Source organism: Danio rerio, chromosome 15 (genome assembly GCF_049306965.1).
Source record: "Danio rerio strain Tuebingen ecotype United States chromosome 15, GRCz12tu, whole genome shotgun sequence".
NCBI classification, from domain to species: Eukaryota; Metazoa; Chordata; class Actinopteri; order Cypriniformes; family Danionidae; genus Danio; species Danio rerio.
Genome location: NC_133190.1, coordinates 7,588,892 through 7,605,961, shown reverse-complemented (window position 1 = coordinate 7,605,961; position 17,070 = coordinate 7,588,892). Strand labels below are relative to the sequence as shown.

The window sequence follows — 17,070 nt, the reverse complement described above, 5'->3', positions numbered from 1 at the left end:
TAAAGTTTGAAACTATAGTTTAAAATAGAAGATGAGTGGGCCTCGCTACTCCCACCCACCATAACCCTCGCAGCGAGGCCCCACTACCGGCCGCCCGTGTTTCCCCGAGGGTCCTCGGGGGTTGTGTTCTCCCTGCCTAGGGCTCAAAGGCCGCCTCGCTGACAGAGCACACGAGCTTTATAGGAATGCATATGCAAATTTTTACAAGGCACGTCACTGTTGTCTCGCTGTCATGGCGAGCGCTGAGGAGGGCTCACCTGATTGGACCACAGAGACCAGGGAATCTGCGTCAGGGCGAGTAGCCGTCTGCTGTGGACAAAAATATATTTAATATATATTTTTACATTTTTTGGTGCTGTGTAATATTCTGAGATACTTTATACGGTTCCTTTTACAGCATCCATGGTGTAAATTAAGCGTTTCCGGCGAATTGAATGCCAATGCAAAATCCGGTGCGTTTAAGGTCTGTTTTCTTTCAAAATCAGCGATCTCCACAAGCTGAGTGATATCCGATTTAAAGTGGGTCTCAGATTGTACAAGAAGCACTGCATTAAATTACATTTCCCCCGCCATATCCTCATAATATGAGCAATATATTTTACCCCAGTATATTCAATGGAGCTTCTGCGTTAGCCTGCCGATTCTGACGAGCGCGTGCGAGTAAACAGCTTTTTGTCTCGTTTTACGCTTGAGCAACTAAATAAATGCAAAAGTTTATTTAACTGAATGTATGTTAATGACATTACAACATCGATGCTGTATAAGGAACCGTATAAAATGGAAAAAAAAGTTCACAATAACAGGTCACCGGAAGTGTATCAGCATGGAAACAGCACTAGCTCGGCATATACCCTATTTAAATAGGAACTTATATACATCTAATATATCTAGAAAACTACAGGAGTATTACATACTAAGCAACAGAATCCTGTGGTGCCACAGAAATGTTTAAGTGATACCACACACTACCACAAGAATACCGCAGGAGTATTACATACTGTACAACACAGAATCCTGTGGTAAAACATCCCAAAAAAACAACAAAGTACTACACAATCATCACATGGTTTTTGTTTTGTACATTTGATGGTTTACCACATGAAATACCACATGCTACCACAAAAAATATTACAGGAATATAACAGTAATACCACACGCTCTACCACAAGAATATCCCAGGAATATTACATATTGTATAACAGAATACTGTGGTAAATACTACCACAATATGAAAGTGATACACTACCACAAGAATACTACAGGAGTATCACATACTGTACAGCACAGAATCATGTGGTAAAACGTCCCAAAAAACAACAAAGTACTACACAGTTTCCACATAACATTTGATGGTTTACCACATAGAATACCGCAGGTAATGTTTGTAATGGAGGGTGTCGGTCATCTTGTTGTTTCAATTGCAAATTTATTCCAGTACACAAACATTTGCACACTGAAAAGTTTTTACAATAAATATGAATACATGTGATGTTACTTTGTAAGAATAGGTATTTCTTAATTAAACGACTTAAATGCAGAACATACTGATTTTACCTTGCACTGAGAAAAAAAAAATGTTTTAGAAAAAAACAGAACAAAAAAGCTAATTCTTGTGATATTGTACTGCAGAAATTGCTGTAGCAATCCTGTGATATTTAGCTGTGTTGGTATTACCACACAAAAACAACAGAGAAACCACATACTTCATCCAATGGTAAATTCCTGTGAAATTTCACTGCAGAAAGTGCTGTAGTAATCCTGTCATATTTAGCTTTGCTCATTTTTTTGTGTGGTAAATTTATGTTGTACTGCTGAAATACCACAGGATTACCACAGGACATTTTTGTAAATCCGGTCGCACACCAGAAGCGAACTTAAGTCCAACTTTTATGCTACAGAAAAGCCCAACAGTTTGTAACGACATAAGGGCATGTGCTAGCTAGACAATATTTTAAATGTCATCCTCTAGTATTAATTATCATAAAAATTCACATTTTCAAAAGAACTCCTCGTATTATAGTAAAACAGATAGTGAAGGGTTAACTAGTGAGTCTTTTCGTCATTTTATTTGATTTCTTTTTTATTACTACAGGTTTGGAACAACATGAGGATCAGATTATTTATTATTATTATTAATTTATTTTTTTGCTTTGGATGAAGTTTTTATATTTTTATTGTTTTTATTCAATGATATGTGCATGATTGTGATAAATGTAGGCAGTTCCTTTGAAAATATGCTATGTACCAGGGATGTCAAACTCCTGGAGGGCCGCAGTCCAGCAGAATTTAGTTCCAGCCCTGCTTCAACACACTACCTTTAGATTTAGTTTGATCAGGTGTGTTTAATTAGTATAACTGCAGTGTTACCCTGTAGATTGTGCAGTAAATAACTGTAAAATAGCCAGTGTTTTGCTGTAATAAAAGGAAACAGTATTTTACTGTAAAAGGAGTAGACTTTGTATGAAATTGTGTAGTGCAAAGAATAAATTACAGTAATTTATTTTATGTACTCATTACAGCTTTGACAATAAATAGCAAATTACTGTTCAACCATTACTGTCCCATCCACTCTGATGCTTTATGTTGCTAATTATAGAGACGTGCATTTTGAAGGCTGAAAACAATGATTTGGGCATCACCACACACTCCCACAGGCTGTCTGTCTTAAAAAGTTTTCAGAAAATGCTGGCCCTTTAAGGGAGTCAGGTGTTTGATTTGTTTACTGCTGAGTGTGCTTCATTCTCTGTCCATCAATTCAGATGTAGAGTCTGATATGTTTTAGGCTTTAAATAAGAATCTACAATGAGTAAGTAAAATGTGTTCAAATGTTTTTGAGGGTTTCTAAAATAAGGCTGTGTTTTAAGTTATATTGTTGTTATCTTGAACTGTGTACTTGAAAGCTACATTGTTAGCTAGTTAGCCCCTCCTCATATAACTTCTTACATTTATTGTATATTGCATACTGCCATAATGTACAGATGTTAACAGTTTTATGTATCTTTCTGGCAACTAAGCCAAAATTAAATTCCATCGCCTCAGTAAGGTAACATGTGCACAGAAATCATCACAGGGAATCACAAAAACATATGATACACTTAACCATCCACACACAAAAGCTCCACTGTCAGCTCCCAGGTTGTGAGTTTGTTGCTAAGTATTTTTCAGAGCTGTGTTTCCACCTATGAATTTATATTAGAAACAATAGAAAAGTTTGTTGTCATGAGATTTTTTAAGTATAAAATATTGGATTCTTTGGTTTTTCGGTGTTGCCGACTTTATTTTTGTTTATATAATTATTTGTAACTTTTTATTGAGAATTGAGATTTAATTATTTTAAACTTTAACATTTAAAATATATATATATTTTTTTTTTGCATGGTCAGCATTGAGGAGAGAGTAACACATTTCACCGCAGCACTTTGTGTGTGTGTGTGTGTGTGTGTGTGTGTGTGTGTATAATACCTATACCTGCTGCAGTCAACCTAAAACCTACAGTAGGTTGACATAAAACGAAAATAACACCCATTCTTGTCTTAGGACATTTTATTTGGCAAATTTTAAAATAACAGTAAGTATATGTGACATGTTAAATATATAGTATAATTTGCTGGTTTTAAACATACAGAATAATAATAAATATAGTTATGAAACAACCATAACACCAAATGTTGACTAATGAAAGTACATTTATAACAACTATTTATTTGTTAGACTTCTGTATTGTCAAACCATGTTGCATACAAATGCATTCAACAGACCTATATGACAGTGCATTGCTGTAGAGGACAAATAAAACACGAGACAGGTGTTTAGAAAGAGTATAGTTTATTTAGTTTGACATGCAAACTTATCTAAACAAGACACACTTTCAGAAAACAGCCCGGAAACATTATAATGCGCGCGCTCGTGAATATAACCCGCGGTTGTCTTCAACTGTTGTCTTCAATAGTCCTTCTTTGCTCAACAACTGAGCTGAAAAACAAAGCAAAACATTACAACAGTCAGACATGGAGCAAAGAGCATAGAATGACCAAGAGGCGACACTCTACAATTTGGGAAACAATAACGCGCTTTTTGAATAAAATAAATAAATAATGTAAGAATTGAAATATTGCAAATATTCTGATATCTTTGACAATTCAAAACATGAGCTGAAAACAGAGACTGGTAACTTCACAACTCAGCAAGGGGAATGCGGGAAAAACCAGTTCCTGCTGCATTTGCATCTGAGTCTGCTTCATCCCCCCAACTCACACATATGGTCATTTCAATGTTTGAATGTTCTAGAATTAACCAAACTGACTTTAACTATCATGTTTGATATCATTTGAAATGTCTCAGTGCGATTGATACAATGGTCTCATTCTCTCAGAAATAGACATAATCAGAACAATAAATATATAACTTCAGGCATCTTTTGATCCACTGTGAGGGGTGTGACACTAAGTGTGAATGCCTTTTGTTATACATTCACACCCCCTTCCTTGAGGGAATTCTTGGATTATTTAAGGTAAGGGCTAAGAAAAGCTCAAGGCGATTCTGCCTAACCAGATCAGCCCATAACATGGGGTCTGCCCCATGTTATGTATATTTCAAAGTCAGGAATGCATCTTTTTCATCTTGGATTTATCTTTGATAATTTGATGTTTTGTATTGATCATTTATGAATTGACTGATTGAATTGGCATAATACATTTTCCTGACTAATAAATTGTAATGTTTGACCATATTTTGCTCACTCTGTAATTATTAATTCAAGTAGATTACGCTGTATCCTTGTTTCCGCACGTCTTGCGTCAGGTCAGTAGACGGACTAAAATCCAATTGAGATGGAGCATTGGCACACTAATTGTGTTTTAGCGATCCGGCTGACTCTTGATATTGATTCATGTGTACTTAGGTGGAAAGGGCGATAACTTCCGTCTAGGTCAACAAGGTGTTGCACGACTAACCTAGATTGGGTACCCGACCTTTGTTTGAAGGTAATATTATTCTAAATTAAGTTCATATGGGAAACCATGGGCCTGGTGAAAACCAAAGTTACTATAGAGTCCAGTAGTCGGGTACATTTATATTAATGCCCTAACCTCTAATTAGAAATGATGATTGTCTTAACTCAAAGGTGTACATCTAAGCGGGACTAACTAAAGTATTTTAGAACGAGCGCGCTGGTAGCGGCCATCTAAAGTATTAGTCAATTTACCTCTGTTTAATATTCAAGACTGACCGGAGTGTGACCGTGAGGGACGCCTTCGGCCGAGGCGATTTCTCTGAGCGACATGAGCACCCGAATGAACGGATGTAATAGTTACAAGTGAAGACAAACGGTACAAACATTTATCTAAATTACATATTGATATAATCTTCTTAATGTTTTATAATTGGAGTCAGATAAAACGAGGATAAATATATTAATATTCTAAACCACCTCATACTAAAATTGGAGTCAGATATGAGTTAAGTTTAATATAAATCAACATTGTACACTGGAAAGACCGAACATGCAGTGAACCTTCATCCACCAGTGGACACCGGCATTGGGCCAACTGGGTGGACCTTACAAAATGGTGACCCATCTCCGTGATCTCCCAACTCAGGCGAGTTACGTCTTTCCAGCACAAAATGGATTTATATCAACCAAGAGGTTTGGATCTTCTATTCTATCTTCAGCTGCTGTGGTAAGTCAATTCTTCTTTGCCTATTAGAAATGTTGAGGGAAAGCTGGACGCACCCTATATAAACACATTGATAGAATGAGTCGGAAATGCTCAAAATGTTAGACCGGAATGCGTTATCCGGTGGGGTTGAGAATTAGACAAAACCACTTTGATTATCAGGGACATGATAACAGCAGTATAGAAAAACGCCATCCCTTGCTCTGAAATATCTCTTTGTCTGCTAGGCAGCAAGAGTTGAAGCTTAAATTGGAATAACATCATCCAAATTATATTCTGGAACTCAGTGGAGAGTCACAAATTAGATCCTAAAAGTTTGAATCAAAAATATCCATTGTTTTTAAATCTACTGTTTTATAAAAAAGAGAAAAATGGAAAAAAGGAAAACAGGAAAAAATGGTTTAAGATTTAAAAACAATTGTAAACTTTTAAATTGGATTAATAACAACAGTCTGTTTAAAGGCATTTGCATGTGAAAAATAAAGGTGAGCAGAACAGAATGATTTGATTGCAAAAAAGACAAATAAGCTCTAATGAAAACTCTGCTTTTACAAATCAGAAATTTGCCATTTAAATTTAATGGGGATAAATTCAAATATGATGCTGATCAATTAAAATATCCACTATACTTTAATTTAATCTCGAAACAGACTAAATATAAAAGATTTTAGCTTTAAATAAGCCCTTAGACCTCCTGATTGCTCAAACCTTTTCATATTCAAATGGCCTGACAGAGAGCAAAGAAGTCTCACCTCAGTGATAATAAGATGCTCAGAATGTGTTTGCTGTAATTGCATAAAACAATGCACTGTGTTCTAAAACACTCTCCAGAGACCAGATATAATTATATTTAATACATACTATTTTAATATAATATAATTACATTAGGAATAAACAATAATGTACATTATATTATAATCGCCAATCATGGCACTAAAGACTAGAGATGAAACATTCACTTTGAGGAGGTTTGCTTTCTTTATGCTTAATGAAAACACTGACAGAACTACTATAGAATAACTGATTGTAAACCAATATAATCCTCGCTGAAAAAACACCACCTACAATTAAAATTTAATCAGAGAGTTAAACTCACCAGAAAAATAATGAAAGGGGGATGGATATGATAACATTCAGAGTTACCAAAGTTTTTATGGGTCAAAAGATCTAAGAATCTGTGAGTCACACCATAAAATGACAACCGTTAAGCAGAGAACACCAAAAGGGTGAAATGATTTCTGCCAACAGATCTGACTGTTAATGAGAGCAAAAAAATGAACTATGGGTATCGGCCCATTAGATTGTGAACTGAAATTAATGAAAAATCATTGATTGATTCAGAAAAATGTCCCCAGCGGAACTGGGAGATAATGCTCAGAATACAGCAGACTGTGTAAACAGGTGTTACACACTCACAGATCTGACCAGCAACATCATGTGGCTTCCAGAATTAATATTGCAAAATGATGCATTAACATTAATTCCACATGATTGAATTTGAAACTGATGAAAATTCTAAAATAACTATGGTTCTTCTCTGCTTTTGTTCTCACCTTAGGCGGACGAATAACAAAGAACACTCAAGATCCGGTCCACATCAAACAAATACAAATGAGGGCGACAAAAGGTTAAGCCATAACCTGAGAGGCCAAAAGCCTCCCATCTTGCATCTCAAAGCAAGAACCCCTGTGAGGCAAATCCCTCACCTCCTGCAGTGAGTCTTCTGAAAAAGTCTTTGATCAGTCATCAGAATAACAATTATCCACAGCTGATCTTATCAATGGATTCAGCATTCTAGGAGGCTATGTAATTTCACAAAACATCTTCAACAAAGATGTAAATTTACATGTTAAATGAAACAGAGACACAAAAAGATCTCATAGTTAAAATCTTCCCAAATTGCTTAATAGCAATGGGACTAAAACCATGGTTCCTGCAAAGACCAATAGCAACAGACTCTATTATTACGAATCCTAGTGGCATTTTTAAATTTGCGTTATACTATACACATGTTAAACCACATGTCCTGGATGAAAATGGAATTAACTATGTTGAAATTCATGATATTTGTTTCTTTGATCTCCAAAAGTAGAAAACTCTGCTATCCCCTGTATAGCTGCAGTTTGAACTACAAACAGGAGTATAGAGTGTGATAATTAAATTAACCATGAAAATGCATTTTTTACAGGATCCGGCTTTGAACATTGCACCTTAACATGCTCCGTAAAAGATATTATATGGAATCAATTTGAGCCGGAACACACCTCATGTTCACATTCTTATGCTGGCTCCCTGCTAAGACAGGACTAAAATTTTGCAACACAATTATAAAAGTTGATTACCATTGTTTGGAGCATTACACTGACACATAGCCACAGGTAAACCCAGGCACATAGATAACACCTTAGTCTTCAAAGACCCAGGAGTCAAATCTCATTAATTAAGACCTTTTGTCCATGTTTATACAAACAAAACACATTAGCCTCACACACATAGAACAGAATAATTAATCTGATGACAGACGAGACAACAAACACCCTCTGACACCCTCTGCCAGCTGAAAAGAAATTACACATTTGCATGGCTTTGACAACAAATTGATGGTATAAAACTTCAATAGAGGCGAACTTGCCATAGATACACTGACTGTTGTGGGGATGGTTGACAAACCAGAGGGCCCCTGGTTTTCCAATCTATCACCAATAACAGGTATAAGTGCTAAAGTGATTAAAATTAAACCGAAGTGAGGACACTTCTAATAATCACTAGGACATTTTAAATTTGACAAATACCATCAATTGTGTTCAAGCCCCCCCACACACACATAAACACACACACACACACACACACACACACAAACACACACAAACACACACACACACATAAACACACACACACACACACACCACACAACATACACACACATTATTATAGATATACCTTCATAATTATGGTTAAATAATGTGATTACTATCATGTATGACAAATATCTTCACGTTTTTTCATTTTGAAAATGAATGTCATTTATTTGAATGTATTGTCATGATGATATGTTTTATGATGCATACTGCCTGTTATACTGTTTTAATAAGTTGCACTGACCTTTTGATAGCTTTACCTTGAGTAATTCAAACCAAGAATATTTAATATTCTCCCTATCATTATACCCTATCTCAGTGGTGGCAAAGACTTATCTGTTTTTGATTGGACCATTTAAACAGATTGAAAGAGACCTGAGACCAGTTGTACAACTCGCACTTGCTGACTTTTATGCTTTGATCATATATTTTATGCTTAACCTCATGACTTTCTCCAATGCAGAATGACACAAGTTCATAACTGTTCAATCGCTGAGCCATCAAGTTGCTGTTTAGGTGTCCGAGAGAAGGCAGTGTATACACACTGTAGACCCCCACATGCCGATGTCTGCATATCTGGAGGTGACCAGATTCATCAGAAGAAGCAGACTATGAGAAGCCCACACGATGTGGACACTTTTGTCAGGGGAAGGACACAGTGGAAGCTATGAAGGCCTGTATGGACTGAATGAGCAGTGCATTCGGGTCAGGCTCATCAAAAGAGGTGAAAACGAGCCTGGACCTGTTTAGCTACCTGCTGAACACGACTTACAACTGAAAAATGCTGCAGAGACTGTCTTGAATTGCCCCTAAACGACCTCAACAAGGATACATAGTGACCCCATGGACACATTTATATCTGACCCACGGGATCAAATGGGGGTTATCTGTAAGAATTGAAATATTGCAAATATTCTGATATCTTTGACAATTCAAAACATGAGCTGAAAACAGAGACTGGTAACTTCACAACTCAGCAAGGGGAATGCGGGAAAAACCAGTTCCTGCTGCATTTGCATCTGAGTCTGCTTCATCCCCCCAACTCACACATATGGTCATTTCAATGTTTGAATGTTCTAGAATTAACCAAACTGACTTTAACTATCATGTTTGATATCATTTGAAATGTCTCAGTGCGATTGATACAATGGTCTCATTCTCTCAGAAATAGACATAATCAGAACAATAAATATATAACTTCAGGCATCTTTTGATCCACTGTGAGGGGTGTGACACTAAGTGTGAATGCCTTTTGTTACACATTCACACCCCCTTCCTTGAGGGAATTCTTGGATTATTTAAGGTAAGGGCTAAGAAAAGCTCAAGGCGATTCTGCCTAACCAGATCAGCCCATAACATGGGGTCTGCCCCATGTTATGTATATTTCAAAGTCAGGAATGCATCTTTTTCATCTTGGATTTATCTTTGATAATTTGATGTTTTGTATTGATCATTTATGAATTGACTGATTGAATTGGCATAATACATTTTCCTGACTAATAAATTGTAATGTTTGACCATATTTTGCTCACTCTGTAATTATTAATTCAAGTAGATTACGCTGTATCCTTGTTTCCGCACGTCTTGCGTCAGGTCAGTAGACGGACTAAAATCCAATTGAGATGGAGCATTGGCACACTAATTGTGTTTTAGCGATCCGGCTGACTCTTGATATTGATTCATGTGTACTTAGGTGGAAAGGGCGATAACTTCCGTCTAGGTCAACAAGGTGTTGCACGACTAACCTAGATTGGGTACCCGACCTTTGTTTGAAGGTAATATTATTCTAAATTAAGTTCATATGGGAAACCATGGGCCTGGTGAAAACCAAAGTTACTATAGAGTCCAGTAGTCGGGTACATTTATATTAATGCCCTAACCTCTAATTAGAAATGATGATTGTCTTAACTCAAAGGTGTACATCTAAGCGGGACTAACTAAAGTATTTTAGAACGAGCGCGCTGGTAGCGGCCATCTAAAGTATTAGTCAATTTACCTCTGTTTAATATTCAAGACTGACCGGAGTGTGACCGTGAGGGACGCCTTCGGCCGAGGCGATTTCTCTGAGCGACATGAGCACCCGAATGAACGGATGTAATAGTTACAAGTGAAGACAAACGGTACAAACATTTATCTAAATTACATATTGATATAATCTTCTTAATGTTTTATAATTGGAGTCAGATAAAACGAGGATAAATATATTAATATTCTAAACCACCTCATACTAAAATTGGAGTCAGATATGAGTTAAGTTTAATATAAATCAACATTGTACACTGGAAAGACCGAACATGCAGTGAACCTTCATCCACCAGTGGACACCGGCATTGGGCCAACTGGGTGGACCTTACAATAAAAAGCAGCTGCTTTCCATCGCGACAGCAATGACGAGCGATCGCTATCACTTGAAACTGGCGGAATCCGGGTCTGTTGCTCTTGGTCATTCTAAGCTCTTTGCTAAAGGTTTAATCATAACAGTTACCATGGTTTCTATTTCAAACTATAGTAAACTAAAGTTTGAAACTATAGTTTAAAATAGAAGATGAGTGGGCCTCGCTACTCCCACCCACCATAACCCTCGCAGCGAGGCCCCACTACCGGCCGCCCGTGTTTCCCCGAGGGTCCTCGGGGGTTGTGTTCTCCCTGCCTAGGGCTCAAAGGCCGCCTCGCTGACAGAGCACACGAGCTTTATAGGAATGCATATGCAAATTTTTACAAGGCACGTCACTGTTGTCTCGCTGTCATGGCGAGCGCTGAGGAGGGCTCACCTGATTGGACCACAGAGACCAGGGAATCTGCGTCAGGGCGAGTTGCCGTCTGCTGTGGACAAAAATATATTTAATATATATTTTTACATTTTTTGGTGCTGTGTAATATTCTGAGATACTTTATACGGTTCCTTTTACAGCATCCATGGTGTAAATTAAGCGTTTCCGGCGAATTGAATGCCAATGCAAAATCCGGTGCGTTTAAGGTCTGTTTTCTTTCAAAATCAGCGATCTCCACAAGCTGAGTGATATCCGATTTAAAGTGGGTCTCAGATTGTACAAGAAGCACTGCATTAAATTACATTTCCCCCGCCATATCCTTATAATATGAGCAATATATTTTACCCCAGTATATTCAATGGAGCTTCTGCGTTAGCCTGCCGATTCTGACGGGCGCGTGCGAGTAAACAGCTTTTTGTCTCGTTTTACGCTTGAGCAACTAAATAAATGCAAAAGTTTATTTAACTGAATGTATGTTAATGACATTACAACATCGATGCTGTATAAGGAACCGTATAAAATGGAAAAAAAAGTTCACAATAACAGGTCACCGGAAGTGTATCAGCATGGAAACAGCACTAGCTCGGCATATACCCTATTTAAATAGGAACTTATATACATCTAATATATCTAGAAAACTACAGGAGTATTACATACTAAGCAACAGAATCCTGTGGTGCCACAGAAATGTTTAAGTGATACCACACACTACCACAAGAATACCGCAGGAGTATTACATACTGTACAACACAGAATCCTGTGGTAAAACATCCCAAAAAAACAACAAAGTACTACACAATCATCACATGGTTTTTGTTTTGTACATTTGATGGTTTACCACATGAAATACCACATGCTACCACAAAAATATTACAGGAATATAACAGTAATACCACACGCTCTACCACAAGAATATCCCAGGAATATTACATATTGTATAACAGAATCCTGTGGTAAATACTACCACAATATGAAAGTGATACACTACCACAAGAATACTACAGGAGTATCACATACTGTACAGCACAGAATCATGTGGTAAAACGTCCCAAAAAACAACAAAGTACTACACAGTTACCACATAACATTTGATGGTTTACCACATAGAATACCGCAGGTAATGTTTGTAATGGAGGGTGTCGGTCATCTTGTTGTTTCAATTGCAAATTTATTCCAGTACACAAACATTTGCACACTGAAAAGTTTTTACAATAAATATGAATACATGTGATGTTACTTTGTAAGAATAGGTATTTCTTAATTAAACGACTTAAATGCAGAACATACTGATTTTACCTTGCACTGAGAAAAAAAAAAAATGTTTTAGAAAAAAACAGAACAAAAAAGCTAATTCTTGTGATATTGTACTGCAGAAATTGCTGTAGCAATCCTGTGATATTTAGCTGTGTTGGTATTACCACACAAAAACAACAGAGAAACCACATACTTCATCCAATGGTAAATTCCTGTGAAATTTCACTGCAGAAAGTGCTGTAGTAATCCTGTCATATTTAGCTTTGCTCATTTTTTTGTGTGGTAAATTTATGTTGTACTGCTGAAATACCACAGGATTACCACAGGACATTTTTGTAAATCCGGTCGCACACCAGAAGCGAACTTAAGTCCAACTTTTATGCTACAGAAAAGCCCAACAGTTTGTAACGACATAAGGGCATGTGCTAGCTAGACAATATTTTAAATGTCATCCTCTAGTATTAATTATCATAAAAATTCACATTTTCAAAAGAACTCCTCGTATTATAGTAAAACAGATAGTGAAGGGTTAACTAGTGAGTCTTTTCGTCATTTTATTTGATTTCTTTTTTATTACTACAGGTTTGGAACAACATGAGGATCAGATTATTTATTATTATTATTAATTTATTTTTTTGCTTTGGATGAAGTTTTTATATTTTTATTGTTTTTATTCAATGATATGTGCATGATTGTGATAAATGTAGGCAGTTCCTTTGAAAATATGCTATGTACCAGGGATGTCAAACTCCTGGAGGGCCGCAGCCCAGCAGAATTTAGTTCCAGCCCTGCTTCAACACACTACCTTTAGATTTAGTTTGATCAGGTGTGTTTAATTAGTATAACTGCAGTGTTACCCTGTAGATTGTGCAGTAAATAACTGTAAAATAGCCAGTGTTTTGCTGTAATAAAAGGAAACAGTATTTTACTGTAAAAGGAGTAGACTTTGTATGAAATTGTGTAGTGCAAAGAATAAATTACAGTAATTTATTTTATGTACTCATTACAGCTTTGACAATAAATAGCAAATTACTGTTCAACCATTACTGTCCCATCCACTCTGATGCTTTATGTTGTTAATTATAGAGACGTGCATTTTGAAGGCTGAAAACAATGATTTGGGCATCACCACACACTCCCACAGGCTGTCTGTCTTAAAAAGTTTTCAGAAAATGCTGGCCCTTTAAGGGAGTCAGGTGTTTGATTTGTTTACTGCTGAGTGTGCTTCATTCTCTGTCCATCAATTCAGATGTAGAGTCTGATATGTTTTAGGCTTTAAATAAGAATCTACAATGAGTAAGTAAAATGTGTTCAAATGTTTTTGAGGGTTTCTAAAATAAGGCTGTGTTTTAAGTTATATTGTTGTTATCTTGAACTGTGTACTTGAAAGCTACATTGTTAGCTAGTTAGCCCCTCCTCATATAACTTCTTACATTTATTGTATATTGCATACTGCCATAATGTACAGATGTTAACAGTTTTATGTATCTTTCTGGCAACTAAGCCAAAATTAAATTCCATCGCCTCAGTAAGGTAACATGTGCACAGAAATCATCACAGGGAATCACAAAAACATATGATACACTTAACCATCCACACACAAAAGCTCCACTGTCAGCTCCCAGGTTGTGAGTTTGTTGCTAAGTATTTTTCAGAGCTGTGTTTCCACCTATGAATTTATATTAGAAACAATAGAAAAGTTTGTTGTCATGAGATTTTTTAAGTATAAAATATTGGATTCTTTGGTTTTTCGGTGTTGCCGACTTTATTTTTGTTTATATAATTATTTGTAACTTTTTATTGAGAATTGAGATTTAATTATTTTAAACTTTAACATTTAAAATATATATATATATATATATATATATATATATATATATATATATATATATATATATATATATATATTTTTTTTTTTTTTTTTTTGCATGGTCAGCATTGAGGAGAGAGTAACACATTTCACCGCAGCACTTTGTGTGTGTGTGTGTGTGTGTGTGTGTGTGTATGTGTGTATAATACCTATACCTGCTGCAGTCAACCTAAAACCTACAGTAGGTTGACATAAAACGAAAATAACACCCATTCTTGTCTTAGGACATTTTATTTGGCAAATTTTAAAATAACAGTAAGTATATGTGACATGTTAAATATATAGTATAATTTGCTGGTTTTAAACATACAGAATAATAATAAATATAGTTATGAAACAACCATAACACCAAATGTTGACTAATGAAAGTACATTTATAACAACTATTTATTTGTTAGACTTCTGTATTGTCAAACCATGTTGCATACAAATGCATTCAACAGACCTATATGACAGTGCATTGCTGTAGAGGACAAATAAAACACGAGACAGGTGTTTAGAAAGAGTATAGTTTATTTAGTTTGACATGCAAACTTATCTAAACAAGACACACTTTCAGAAAACAGCCCGGAAACATTATAATGCGCGCGCTCGTGAATATAACCCGCGGTTGTCTTCAACTGTTGTCTTCAATAGTCCTTCTTTGCTCAACAACTGAGCTGAAAAACAAAGCAAAACATTACAACAGTCAGACATGGAGCAAAGAGCATAGAATGACCAAGAGGCGACACTCTACAATTTGGGAAACAATAACGCGCTTTTTGAATAAAATAAATAAATAAAAAGCAGCTGCTTTCCATCGCGACAGCAATGACGAGCGATCGCTATCACTTGAAACTGGCGGAATCCGGGTCTGTTGCTCTTGGTCATTCTAAGCTCTTTGCTAAAGGTTTAATCATAACAGTTACCATGGTTTCTATTTCAAACTATAGTAAACTAAAGTTTGAAACTATAGTTTAAAATAGAAGATGAGTGGGCCTCGCTACTCCCACCCACCATAACCCTCGCAGCGAGGCCCCACTACCGGCCGCCCGTGTTTCCCCGAGGGTCCTCGGGGGTTGTGTTCTCCCTGCCTAGGGCTCAAAGGCCGCCTCGCTGACAGAGCACACGAGCTTTATAGGAATGCATATGCAAATTTTTACAAGGCACGTCACTGTTGTCTCGCTGTCATGGCGAGCGCTGAGGAGGGCTCACCTGATTGGACCACAGAGACCAGGGAATCTGCGTCAGGGCGAGTAGCCGTCTGCTGTGGACAAAAATATATTTAATATATATTTTTACAATTTTTGGTGCTGTGTAATATTCTGAGATACTTTATACGGTTCCTTTTACAGCATCCATGGTGTAAATTAAGCGTTTCCGGCGAATTGAATGCCAATGCAAAATCCGGTGCGTTTAAGGTCTGTTTTCTTTCAAAATCAGCGATCTCCACAAGCTGAGTGATATCCGATTTAAAGTGGGTCTCAGATTGTACAAGAAGCACTGCATTAAATTACATTTCCCCCGCCATATCCTCATAATATGAGCAATATATTTTACCCCAGTATATTCAATGGAGCTTCTGCGTTAGCCTGCCGATTCTGACGAGCGCGTGCGAGTAAACAGCTTTTTGTCTCGTTTTACGCTTGAGCAACTAAATAAATGCAAAAGTTTATTTAACTGAATGTATGTTAATGACATTACAACATCGATGCTGTATAAGGAACCGTATAAAATGGAAAAAAAAGTTCACAATAACAGGTCACCGGAAGTGTATCAGCATGGAAACAGCACTAGCTCGGCATATACCCTATTTAAATAGGAACTTATATACATCTAATATATCTAGAAAACTACAGGAGTATTACATACTAAGCAACAGAATCCTGTGGTGCCACAGAAATGTTTAAGTGATACCACACACTACCACAAGAATACCGCAGGAGTATTACATACTGTACAACACAGAATCCTGTGGTAAAACATCCCAAAAAAAAACAACAAAGTACTACACAATCATCACATGGTTTTTGTTTTGTACATTTGATGGTTTACCACATGAAATACCACATGCTACCACAAAAAATATTACAGGAATATAACAGTAATACCACACGCTCTACCACAAGAATATCCCAGGAATATTACATATTGTATAACAGAATACTGTGGTAAATACTACCACAATATGAAAGTGATACACTACCACAAGAATACTACAGGAGTATCACATACTGTACAGCACAGAATCATGTGGTAAAACGTCCCAAAAAACAACAAAGTACTACACAGTTTCCACATAACATTTGATGGTTTACCACATAGAATACCGCAGGTAATGTTTGTAATGGAGGGTGTCGGTCATCTTGTTGTTTCAATTGCAAATTTATTCCAGTACACAAACATTTGCACACTGAAAAGTTTTTACAATAAATATAAATACATGTGATGTTACTTTGTAAGAATAGGTATTTCTTAATTAAACGACTTAAATGCAGAACATACTGATTTTACCTTGCACTGAGAAAAAAAAAATGTTTTAGAAAAAAACAGAACAAAAAAGCTAATTCTTGTGATATTGTACTGCAGAAATTGCTGTAGCAATCCTGTGATATTTAGCTGTGTTGGTATTACCACACAAAAACAACAGAGAAACCACATAC

The 17,070-nt window shown here is 36.4% G+C and overlaps 1 long non-coding RNA gene across 1 annotated transcript; it reads left to right on the top strand.

Annotated features, from left to right (window-relative positions):
• The first annotated feature begins 4,531 nt into the window (after positions 1–4,531).
• Positions 4,532–10,055, top strand: LOC141377966 (uncharacterized). The gene is made up of 2 exons (XR_012391182.1): positions 4,532–5,678; positions 7,234–10,055. It is a non-coding gene; the product is annotated as an uncharacterized lncRNA (long non-coding RNA).
• The last annotated feature ends 7,015 nt before the right edge of the window (positions 10,056–17,070 follow it).